The following is a 12,412-nucleotide window of genomic DNA, read 5'->3' as shown; positions in this document are numbered from 1 at the left end:
ATAACTTGCGGGACTAGCACTGCTGGAGGGAAGGATACTGCGGAGACTTGGCTTAGCCATAGCTTAGGGGACTGGTACCAGCGGCGTGTGCGCTGATGTGAAAGTTACTGGCAGATTAAATCTGTGTTCTGGGCCAGGACTCGAACCTGGGACTTAACGCGTTTCTCGTGTAAGTACTACTCTGCCAGGAAGTTTCAAGTCAGCACACACTACGCTGCAGAAGGAAAGTTGGTTCTGGTAATTGTTTGCTTGTTTGATTGCAATCCTGGTACACACTGAAATCCGCACGCCGCAGTACCTCAGCACGTCACCGGAAGGGCCAAAATATAAAGGTAAAGTCCAGGGATGAGGCAGTGTATCGTAACGTAAGTCTTTTTCGGCAGTAGGGGAAATACCGCAGTCGTATCGTACAATACCAGAAGGCTACGTAAGTCATCTGGATTGGCCTGACATAGCTGTAGTATTTCCGCTGCTGCTGGAAAAGAATTGCGGCACGATACGTCACCTTATACTTGGGCTGTACCGCTATATTTTGGCTCCTTTGGCGGCTTACTACGGTATTGCAATGCGGGGATTTCAGTGAGTATTAGGACTGCGGACATGTACTTGAAAACAAAGTGTAAATTACGGAACATTATTTTTTTGAGGTGATAGTTAAAACATGCCACGGCTGCAAAATACTAACACTAATTCTTTACAGACGAATGGAAAAACTGGTAGAAGCCGACGTCGGGGAAGATCAGTTTGGATTCCGTAGAAATGTTGAAACACGTGAGGCAATACTGACCCTACGACTTATCTTAGAAAATAGATTAAGGAAAGGCAAACCTACGTTTCTAGCTTTTGTAGACTTAGAGAAAGCTTTTGACAGTGTTGACTGGAATACTCTCTTTCAAATTCTGAAGGTGGTAGAGGTCAAATACAGGGAGCGAAAGGCTATTTACAATTTGTACAAAAAAAAAATGGTTCAAATGGATCTGAGCACTATGAGACTAACTTATGAGGTCATCAGTCCCCTAGAATTTAGAACTAATTAAACCTAACTAACCTAAGGACATCACCCACATCCATGCCCGAGGCAGGATTCGAACCAGCGACCGTAGCGGTCGCTCGGCTCCAGACTGTAGCGCCTAGAACCGCACGGCCACTCCGGTCGGCCAATTTGTATAGAAACCAGATAGCAGATGTAAGAGTCGATGGGCATGAAAGGGAAGCAGTGGTTGGAAAGGGAGTGAGACAGGGTTGTAGCCTCTCCCCGATGCTATTCAATCTGTATATTGAGCAATCAGTAAAGGAAACAAAAGAAAAATTTGGAGTAGGGATTAAAATCTATGGAGAAGAAATTAAAACTTTGAGGTTCACCGATGACATTGTAATTCTGTCAGAGACAGCAAGGGACCTGGAAGAGCAGATGAACGAAATGGACAGTGTCTTGAAAGGAGGATATAAGATGAACATCAACAAAAGCAAAACGAGGCTAATGGAATGTAGTCGAATTATGTCGGGTGCTGCTGAGGGAATTAGATTAGGAAATGAGACGCTTTAAGTAGTAATTGAGTTTTGCTATTTGGGGAGCAAAATAACTGATGATGGTCGAAGTAGAGAGGGTACAAAATGTAGACTGGCAATGGCAAGGAAGGAGTTTCCGAAGAAGAGAAATTTGTTAACATCGAGTATAGATTTAAGTGTCAGGAAGTCTTTTCTGAAAGTATTTGTATGGAGTGTAGCCATGTATGGAAGTGAAACGTGGACGAGAAATAGTTTGGACAAGAAGAGAATAGAAGCTTTCGAAATATGGTGCTACAGAAGGATGCTGAAGACTAGTTGGGTAGATCACGTAACTAATGAGGTGGTTTTGAATGGAATTGGCGAGAAGAGAAATTTGTGGCACAACTTGACTAGAAGAAGGGATCGGTTGGTAGGACATGTTCTGAGGCATCAAGGGATCACAAATTTAGCATTGGAGGGCAGCGTGGAGGGTAAAAATCGTAGAGGGAGACCAAGAGACGAATACACTAAACAGATTCAGAAGGATGTAGGTTGCAGTAGGTACTGTGAGATGAAGAAGCTTGCACATGATAGTGTAGCATGGACAGCTGCATCAAACCAGTCTCAGGACTGAAGACCACAAAAACAACAGTTAAAACATGGACTACCCTCGTGCTACACTTGGACTCCAAGAATACTCGTGGCAAGGTGCCTGATGGTAGCTGAACGGGTGGAAGTCAACATATCTCGACTCGTTTGCTCACGGTTGCAGCCAACTTTTACTTATAGACAACGCAGCGCGTTACAAGTCAAACATGTCAATAAACAAGTTTTTTTTTTTCGAAGTTAACTGCATATAACACTTCAGCGGCCGTCAACTGAACATGGTTTTTCTGCATTCACTAATGCAGAATCGCCGAATGCAGTATTGTACGCTCGATAATGTAGACAGCGAGCAGAAAGAAGTCAATACCGGTCGATGACATTACAATTTCCATCAGTTCAGCTACTACTTCGCCGAGAGTCTTCTCAGAGTGCGAGTACAGGACAGTATTGTAACAACGGCGACAGTAAATGGATAGGGCGCAAGTACATGTGTAGCGCCACCTTCGAGGCAGGTCGCTGCACGACATGAGCTGCGATCGATGGTGAGACAAGAGAAAAGCGAGCGAGAAACGCGCGACTAGTCGAGGGAAGCGAGGCAGACGCGCGCATACCTGTCGGGGCGGCGTGGCGTGGGTGCGGCCGCAGTGCACGGCACGTCCAGCACAAGGTTAGCGCCGGATTTTGGAGCGGGCCAAGCCACGTCCGCGGCTGGCGGCGGCGCGCCGGCGAGTGCGGCAAGGTCGCCCTCCCGCCGGTCGCCACGCAGACAACGCCCGCCGCCAGAGCAGCCGCGAATCGACAGCCGCTGAGCGTACCTGCTACAGCCGCCGGCTCACTGGCCGCGCATTCGAACGTTAAGCGAGCCGAGTTTCCGACGTCATAGCGCCGAATAGCACGTTGTGGAGTCTTTCTGAACGTGCAGAGCTATGTCTAGCACCTCAGATATTCTAAACGTGCGTCTGAAAGCTGATTAGAGAGATAGCAGATCGCCACCTACGTCAAATACACGCCATCTCCATTCAGTACAGAGTCGCGATGCGCCATGTTGCCTTTCAGTTGAAGCCCATATGTATACAGGGTGGTCCGTTGATAGTGACCGGACCAAATATCTCACGAAATAAGCATCAAACGAAAAAACTACAAAGAACGAAACTCGTCTAGCTTGAATGAGGAGACCAGATGGCGCTATGGTTGGCCCGCTAGATGGCGCTGCCATAGGTCAAACGGATATCAACAGAATTTTTTTTAAAAAAGGTGAGAGGTGGCATGAGCCCCCTCTCATATTTCTATCTTACGATTTTCGTCTCTAATTGCATGCGGTGAAAAGTTGCTATTCCTTCACACGCGGACTTCCCACGCAGCATCTCTCGTCACCCGGGTGGTCCGGTGACAGGCGGGCTCTGCTGTTCTGGAGAGGGTTAAGCCGACGGGTGTGAGGAAGTCGAGTGAATGCTTTGCAGACGCCGACATTGTCAAAAGACACGCCCGGAGGGGTCTGAAGTAGCGGCTGGGCTAGAGGTTCCGTTACTTCGCAGAATCTTAGCGAAAACACTTTCTGGCAGGCTACCAGCGAGGCGTGGGAATGACTTGTGTACCCAGGCAGTTGTGGCGGGAAAATTCCGGGCTTTCTGCAAAATAGTAACTGTGATTGGCTTGCTCAGGGCATAGCTCCGTGACGTAGCAAAATCAGCGCAGAAATTGGCGCCAAGAATCTCCATTGGTGGAATGGTAGTGCTCCGGCAATGGAGTGGAATTTTCCGCCGGTTTTCGAGTTGCTGATTGGAACGTTTAACCACGGCCACTGTGGTGGGGGCGGGAATGTTCGGTGTTCGGCCTGTACGGGTGCTCTGGGTAGTCGGCTCTCGCCTTACGGTCGAGGACGTCGAAGCAACCAGCCATCGCCTCCAGTACGCCAGATCGTGTTCTGGCAGTTAAGAAGACAGTTTGGTAATGTATGTCCGTGGCACCGGCAGATAGGGATTTTCCTAGGTGATAATCAGAGCTCAGCAGAGCGTGCCTGTTCGTCTTTTTCTAACTTTGTTCTGTCTTGAGTAGCAGCAATTAATGTTGGGTTAGCTGTGTGTCTCTCTTAAGATTTGAGTGGCAAGGAATTGGCTCCACATACTACTTCCTCATAAACCTCACAATCTAGTTTAGGGACAACTTCACCTTCACAGCGTTTGTTTGTGTATCCAATTTGAGCCAATTTGATGTATTATAAATGTTTCATGTGTTTTTGTTTATTATTTTGTGTTTCGTCTTAATAAATCATATTGTTATTTTGGACAGAACTTTCATTCTGTTAATCGGTAGAGCAACCCATCATTTCTCACTACGTTAATGTAACCTTCCTTTATTTAACTTATTTATCAAATTAAATTATTGCAGGTGCCAAACTATTTTCTACTCCACTTGCAGGGTTGATTACAGTCAGTTCGCGTATATTTTTTAATCCTTGTGCAACAGCAAAAGTCGGAGTTAGAATAGGGGGGGCTTAGAGCATCATTTACATATGTAGATTCTAGAATTTAGTGTTAAATACACTGCTAGCCCCGGCACCTCGCAAAGGAACCCTCATTTTATTACATATTCGTGTAGTATGTAAAGAGATATGAATGTTTTAGTTGGACCACATTTTTCGCTTTGTGATAGATGGCGCTGTAATAGCCGCAAACGTATAAATACGTCGTATCACGCAACATCTACATCTACATGACTACTCTGCAATTCACATTTAAGTGCTTGGCAGAGGGTTCATCGAACCACAATCATACTATCTCTCTACCATTCCACTCCCGAACAGCGCGCGGGAAAGACGAACGCCTAAACCGTTCTGTTCGAGCTCTGATTTCTCTTATTTTATTTTGATGATCATTCCTACCTATGTAGGTTGGGCTCAACAAAATGTTTTCGCATTCGGAAGAGAAAGCTGGTGACTGAAATTTCGTAAATAGATCTCGCCACGACGAAAAACGTCTTTGCTTTAATGACTTCCATCCCAACTCGCGTATCAAATGTGCCACACTCTCCCTCCTATTACGTGATAATACAAAACGAGCTGTCCTTTTTTGCACACTTTCGATGTCCTCCGTCAATCCCACCTGATAAGGATCCCACACTGCGCAGCAATATTCTAACAGAGGACGAACAAGTGTAGTGTAAGCTGTCCCTTTAGTGGACTTGCATCTTCTAAGTGTCCTGCCAATGAAACGCAACCTTTGGCTCGCCTTCCCCACAATATTATCTATGTGGTCTTTCCAACTGAAGTTCGTAATTTTAGCACCCAGGTACTTAGTTGAATTGACAGCCTTGAGAATTGTACTATTTCTCGAATAATCGAATTCCAACGGATTTCTTTTGGAACTTATGTGGATCACCTCACACTTTTCGTTATTTAGCGTCAACTGCCACCTGCCACACCATACAGCAATCTTTTCTAAATCGCTTTGCAACTGATACTGGTCTTCAGATGACCTTACTAGACGGTAAATTACAGCATCATCTGCGAACAACCTAAGAGAACTGCTCAGATTGTCACCCAGGTCATTTATATACACTCCTGGAAATGGAAAAAAGAACACATTGACACCGGTGTGTCAGACGCACCATACTTGCTCCGGACACTGCGAGAGGGCTGTACAAGCAATGATCACACGCACGGCACAGCGGACACACCAGGAACCGCGGTGTTGGCCGTCGAATGGCGCTAGCTGCGCAGCATTTGTGCACCGCCGCCGTCAGTGTCAGCCAGTCTGCCGTGGCATACGGAGCTCCATCGCAGTCTTTAACACTGGTAGCATGCCGCGACAGCGTGGACGTGAACCGTATGTGCAGTTGACGGACTGAGCGAGGGCGTATAGTGGGCATGCGGGAGGCCGGGTGGACGTACCGCCGAATTGCTCAACACGTGGGGCGTGAGGTCTCCACAGTACATCGATGTTGTCGCCAGTGGTCGGCGGAAGGTGCACGTGCCCGTCGACCTGGGACCGGACCGCAGCGACGCACGGATGCACGCCAAGACCGTAGGATCCTACGCAGTGCCGTAGGGGACCGCACCGCCACTTCCCAGCAAATTAGGGTCACTGTTGCTCCTGGGGTATCGGCGAGGACCATTCGCAACCGTCTCCATGAAGCTGGGCTACGGTCCCGCACACCGTTAGGCCGTCTTCCGCTCACGCCCCAACATCGTGCAGCCCGCCTCCAGTGGTGTCGCGACAGTCGTGAATGGAGGGACGAATGGAGACGTGTCGTCTTCAGCGATGAGAGTCGCTTCTGCCTTGGTGCCAATGATGGTCGTATGCGTGTTTGGCGCCGTGCATGTGAGCGCCACAATCAGGACTGCATACGACCGAGGCACACAGGGCCAACACCCGGCATCATGGTGTGGGGAGCGATCTCCTACACTGGCCGTACACCACTGGTGATCGTCGAGGGGACACTGAATAGTGCACGGTACATCCAAACCGTCATCGAACCCATCGTTCTACCATTCCTAGACCGGCAAGGGAACTTGCTGTTCCAACAGGACAATGCACGTCCGCATGTATCCCGTGCCACCCAACGTGCTCTAGAAGGTGTAAGTCAACTACCCCGGCCAGCAAGATCTCCGGATCTGTCCCCCATTGAGCATGTTTGGGACTGGATGAAGCGTCGTCTCACGCGGTCTGCACGTCCAGCACGAACGCTGGTCCAACTGAGGCGCCAGGTGGAAATGGCATGGCAAGCCGTTCCACAGGACTACATCCAGCATCTCTACGATCGTCTCCATGGGAGAATAGCAGCCTGCATTGCTGCGAAAGGTGGATATACACTGTACTAGTGCCGACATTGTGCATGCTCTGTTGCCTGTGTCTATGTGCCTGTGGTTCTGTCAGTGTGATCATGTGATGTATCTGACCCCAGGAATGTGTCAATAAAGTTTCCCCTTCCTGGGACAATGAATTCACGGTGTTCTTATTTCAATTTCCAGGAGTGTAGATCAGGAACAGCGGAAGTCCCAGGACGCTTCCCTTGGGAACACCTGATATCACATCAGTTTTACTCGATGATTTGCCGTCTATTACTAAGAACTGCGACCTTCCTGACAGGAAATCAAGAATCCAGTCCCCATAGGCCCGCAGCTTGATTAGAAGTCGCTTGTGAGGAACGGTGTCAAAAGCCTTCCGGAAATCTGGAAATACGGAATGAATTTGAGATCCCCTATCGATAGCGGCGGACGGTATTTGCTTCGTGATACATTACCCTGTTAAAATGGACCGTTTACCAATTGCGGAAAAGGTCGATATAGTGTTGATGTAGCTATTGTAATCAAAATGCCCAACGAGCGCGTGCTATGTATGGTGCTCCGTATCCTGGACGACATCATCCATGTGTCCGGACCGTTCGCCGGATAGTTATGTTAATTAAGAAAACATGAAGTATTCAGGCACATGTGAAACGTCAGCCACGACCTGCAACAAATGATGATGCCCAGGTAGGTGTTTTAGCTGCTGTCGCGGCTAATCCGCACATCAGTAGCAGACAAACTGCGCGAGAATCGGGAATCTCAAAAACGTCGGTGTTGAGAATGCTACATCAACATCGATTGCACCCGTTCCATATTTCTATGCACCAGAAATTGCATGGCGACGACTTTGAAAGTCGTGTACAGTTCTGCCACTGGGCAGAAGAGAAATTACGGGACGATGACACATTTTTGGCACGCGTTCTATTTAGCGACGAAGCGTCATTCACCAACAGCGGTAACGTAAACCGGCATAAATGCACTATTGGGCAAAGGAAAATCCACGATGGCTGCGACAAGTGGAACATCAGCGACCTTGGCGTAATTTATGGTGTGTCATTATGGGACGAAGGATAATTGGCCCCATTTTATCGATGGCAATCTAAATGGTGCAATGTATGCTGATTTGCTGCGTAATGTTCTACCGGTGTTACTACAAGATGTTTCACTGCATGACAGAATGGCGATGTATTTCCAACATGATGAATGTCCGGCACATAGCTCGCGTGCGGTTGAAGCGGTATTGAATAGCATATTTCGTGACAGGTGGATTGGTCGTCGAAGCACCATACCATGGCCCGCACGTTCACCGGATCTGACGTTCCCGGATTTCTTTCTGTGGGGGAAGTTGAAGGATATTTGCTATCGTGATGCACCGACAACGCCTGACAACATGCGTCAGCGCATTGTCAATGAATGTGCGAACATTACAGAAGGTGAAATACTCGCTGTTGAGAGGAATGTCGTTACACGTTTTGCCAAATGCATTGAGGTTGACGGACATCATTTTGAGCATTTATTGCATTAATGTGGTATTTACAGGTAATAACGCTATAACAGCATGCGTTCTCAGCAATGAAAGTTCACAAAGGTACTTGTATCACATTGGAACAACCTAAATAAAATGTTCAAACGTGCCTACGTTCTGTATTTTAATTTAAAAGACCTACCTGTTACCAACTGACGGTCTAAAATTGTGAGCCATATTTTTGTGACTATTACAGTGCCATCTATCACAAAGAGAAAAAAGTGGTCCAACTAAAACATTCATATTTATTTACGTACTACACGAATATGTAATAAAAATGGGGGTTCCTATTTTTAAAAAAACGCAGGTGATATCCGTTTAACCTATGGCAGCGCCATCTAGCGGGCCAACCGTAGCGCCATCTGGTTTCCCTCTTCAAGCTAGACAAGTTTCGTTCTTTGTAGTTTTTTCGTTTCACGCTTATTTCGTGAGATATTTAGCCCGGTCACGATCAATGGACCACCCTGCATAGGCCGTTTCTGGACACCACCAAACTGAGGATCTCAAAAAGACTTCTCTATAGTTCTATGATTCTTGTAATGAAATGACGAGGAACGTCATATCGTGGTTAAAGAATTTTCGGACTTGCGTGCCGTATTATAAGAGTACGCCGTTTGAAAGGAACGGCACATTGAAGATCTATCAAAAACGCATTGTTCGTCGTACAATTTGCCATAATTAAATTTCAGTTAGTAACATAGCTACGTTTAAAGGTCTCAGGAGATAGTAAGATACTAGGTAGAGTCATAGCACGCTGGTTACGTTAGGGACGTCACCAGCGCCACAGATGCAGAAGGCAAGGTGTGGAGTGATGGTGGTTCGTGTCTCACTACAACCTCTGCGTTTTAATAGCTTCTAATACTTTCTTATGAGTTTAATGCAAGTATATACTACAATATTCGACGTTATAAATATAAGTGCGCTCTTTTTGAGGAGTGAGTTTGTTCGATTGGCTTAATCTACAAGGCAACTTCCACTACTTGCATGAAGACATTTTGCCATTTCTTCATTTAAGTTTTGTTCAAATGGCTCTGAGCACTATGGGACTTAACTTCTAAGATCATCAGTCCCCTATAACTTAGAACTACTTAAACCTATATAACCTAAGGACATCACACACATCCATGCCCGAGGCAGGATTCGAACCTGCGACCGTAGCGGTCGCGCGTTTCCAGACTGTAGCGCCTAGAACCGCTCGGCCACCCCGGCCAGCTTAAGTTTTGTATTCCATATGTTGTACAGATTATGTTATTGAAAGAGATCAGTGATCAAACAAGAACGACCTTACTAAAAAGCGAGAATGATAAAATAATTTTTACCCCATATGGAGAACTTTTGTAAAGTTGTACCGCACTATTAGTAATGCAGCTTTTATAAGCGATGTCCTTGTTCACTGGACATGGTACCTTTCCTTTTTCGCCGCGGTGGATAGCCGAGCGGTCTGAGGCGTCTTGTCGCGGTCTTCGCGGCTTCCCCCGTCGGGAGGTTCGAGTCCTCCCTCGGGCATGTGTGCGTGGTCCTTAGCGTAAGTTAGTTTAAGTTAGATTAAGTAGTGTGTAAGTTTAGGGACCGAGGATCTCAGCAGTTTGGTCCCATAAGACCTTACCACAAATTTCCAAAAAATTTCCTTTTTCCCCTACATCACGTTCACGGATACTGAAGTTTTTATTTACGTGTACTACTGGCAGAAAAACCTGACTAGTATATGGGCAAGGGAAGAAATGTACGTTTTAACAGAGCAAATGTAGGAATTTTACGTCCCTCCATTTCGTAAACAGTGCAATTTATGAGCTAGATACAGCCGACAACTGCCGCTTGAGCCAGTTGCCATCGCTTACACCTCGTTGGGGCCCAAGCACTGTATGCACAAGTCGCATCGCTTCTGAGAGTTCAGCAACACGCTGAACTCTGTACACTCAAAGTGAACGGCTTAACGGCCTTCCCTGTCGGCTCGCGTCTGTGGTTTGAAACAAACTCATCGCTTACCCATTTCCATTTGAACGGAATTCACTTCTGCACCTACCACATCATTATTACAAATTGATTATTCCAGAGAAGAAGACATCAAACAGCCGCTGTTGATAATTCTACTTATTTACGTAAATATCGCCGTAACCGGTTTCAAACCGACAGGATCTTATCCAGACGGCTTTTCACATCAAGACGCACATTTGTCAAAGTTTACATACGATGGTCTGTGTGATAAGAAAGCAAACGAAAGTGTTTGTTTCGTAAACACTTCACCTTACTTCTCGACCTAGTCTCCTTTGAGGGATATACACTTGCTCCAGCTATTCTCCAGCTTTTTCATCCCATCCGAATAATATGTTCTGTCAAACTCTGCAAAATACTCGTTGACTGCAACTATCAGTTCCTCATTTCATAAAACTTTCAAGTTAGGGAACAAGAAGAAGTCACTTGGGGCTAAATGTATGAGAAACCAAGTCAACTGCACTTTCGTCATTGTTATTGCTGACTTGTGGGATGATGCATGATCCCGATAATAGAGCATTTTCCTGCATGCTGATCTTGGTCTTGTTTTCAGCCACAGCAACCCCCCTGCGGGTCCGGGGGTTAGAATAGGCCCGAGGTATTCCTGCCTGTCGTAAGAGGCGACTAAAAGGAGTCCCTCCCCCTCAAGGGGGTAGTTAGCGCCTGCGTCCGGAGACGGACGGTTCCACGACCTATATTTGCGGTCATTTTGGTTTTTCACTTCTTCTCGTTTCTTCCTTCCTTTGGTTGGTTCCTTTCTTTGTTCTTCTCCATCTCACTGTCTTACTTACACTTTCCCTTGCCTCCTTCTCCTTGCCTTCTTCTCCTTGCCTTCTCTGGTCTCCGCCTCGGCGTTTGAGACCGTCTGTCCTCTCTCTCCCTCTTTCTCTTCTTTTTCCTCTTCTTCCTTCCTCCCTGTGCGCGCCTGAAGGCCGACCCACGCGTTCGCACTCGTAGTCGGTGACGGGGTAACGCGTAATTCCCCGCCCTGGGTAGACAAGTAAGGCACGCACGTACCCCCTGGTAAAGGTCAGGCCCAGGGAGGGGTGATTGCCTGAGCTGACACCTTCCGACCATGCCGATTGGTCCCTCCGTCTTTCTCGGGAGGTGTGACCTGAGGTGTAAACATTCACCTAAGGCGGGAGTGCCCTCTGAGAGGGTCCCCACAAGGAAGGAGCGCGCCATCGGAGACGCTGGCAATCATGGGAGATTCCTCCCAATGGATTTCTCTTCTGCTTCTCTCTCGACTTCTGCCCACAGACGGAAACTTGACCAGCCACCAGTGACAAAAGTACTACCGCCTGCCCCACAGTTCCTCGTAGTTTCTCGATCTGAGGACGGAAAGGATTTTTCCTCTGTCAACCCTTTCGTTATCCAGAAGGGCGTCGATGCCATAGCACGATCTGTCAAGTCTTGTACCAGATTGCGTAATGGTACCTTGTTACTAGAAACTGAGAGCGCCTTTCAGGCACAAAAACTGCTTCGGGCCACACTCCTGTACACGTTCCCTGTCCAGGTGGAGGCTCACCGCACTTTGAATTCGTCTCGTGGTGTGGTATATACTAGATCACTCGACGGATTGACTGACGAGGAGATTCAGTCTTTCCTCCCTGAACAGGGTGTGACGGCTGTCCATAGGGTCATGAAAAAGGTCAACAATGACCTTGTGCCGACCCGGACACTTTTCTTGACCTTTGATAGTGTTCAGCTGCCGTCACGCATCAAAGGAGGCTACGTGGTTATTTCTGTTCGCCCCTATGTCCCGACACCTACGCGCTGCTACCAGAGTCAGCGTTTTAATCACACTCGCCAGTCTTGTTCCAATGCGGCTAAATGTGTCACTTGTGCCAGGGATGCCCATGAGGGTGACTGTCCACCTCCGTCTCCTCGTTGTGTGAACTGTCAGGGTGACCATGCAGCATCCTCCCGCGACTGTCCCATCTTTAAGGAAGAACGCTGTATCCAAGAAATTCGGGTCAAATAGAAAGTGTCCACCTCGGCTGCTCGCAAGCTAT

At 47.4% G+C, this 12,412-nt stretch overlaps 1 long non-coding RNA gene across 1 annotated transcript in view; it reads right to left on the bottom strand.

The window, feature by feature from the left end:
* The window catches only part of LOC126474954 (uncharacterized), a 199,642-nt gene extending 196,826 nt beyond the window's left edge, over positions 1 to 2,816 (bottom strand). The window contains exon 1 of the long non-coding RNA XR_007586611.1: positions 2,706 to 2,816. This is a non-coding gene — a long non-coding RNA (uncharacterized LOC126474954). The remainder of the gene's footprint in view (positions 1 to 2,705) is intronic.
* Between the last annotated feature and the right edge of the window lie 9,596 nt (positions 2,817 to 12,412).

This window comes from Schistocerca serialis, chromosome 4, assembly GCF_023864345.2.
Source record: "Schistocerca serialis cubense isolate TAMUIC-IGC-003099 chromosome 4, iqSchSeri2.2, whole genome shotgun sequence".
Classification (NCBI taxonomy): domain Eukaryota; kingdom Metazoa; phylum Arthropoda; class Insecta; order Orthoptera; family Acrididae; genus Schistocerca; species Schistocerca serialis.
This window is presented reverse-complemented; position numbering and strand designations above follow the sequence as displayed.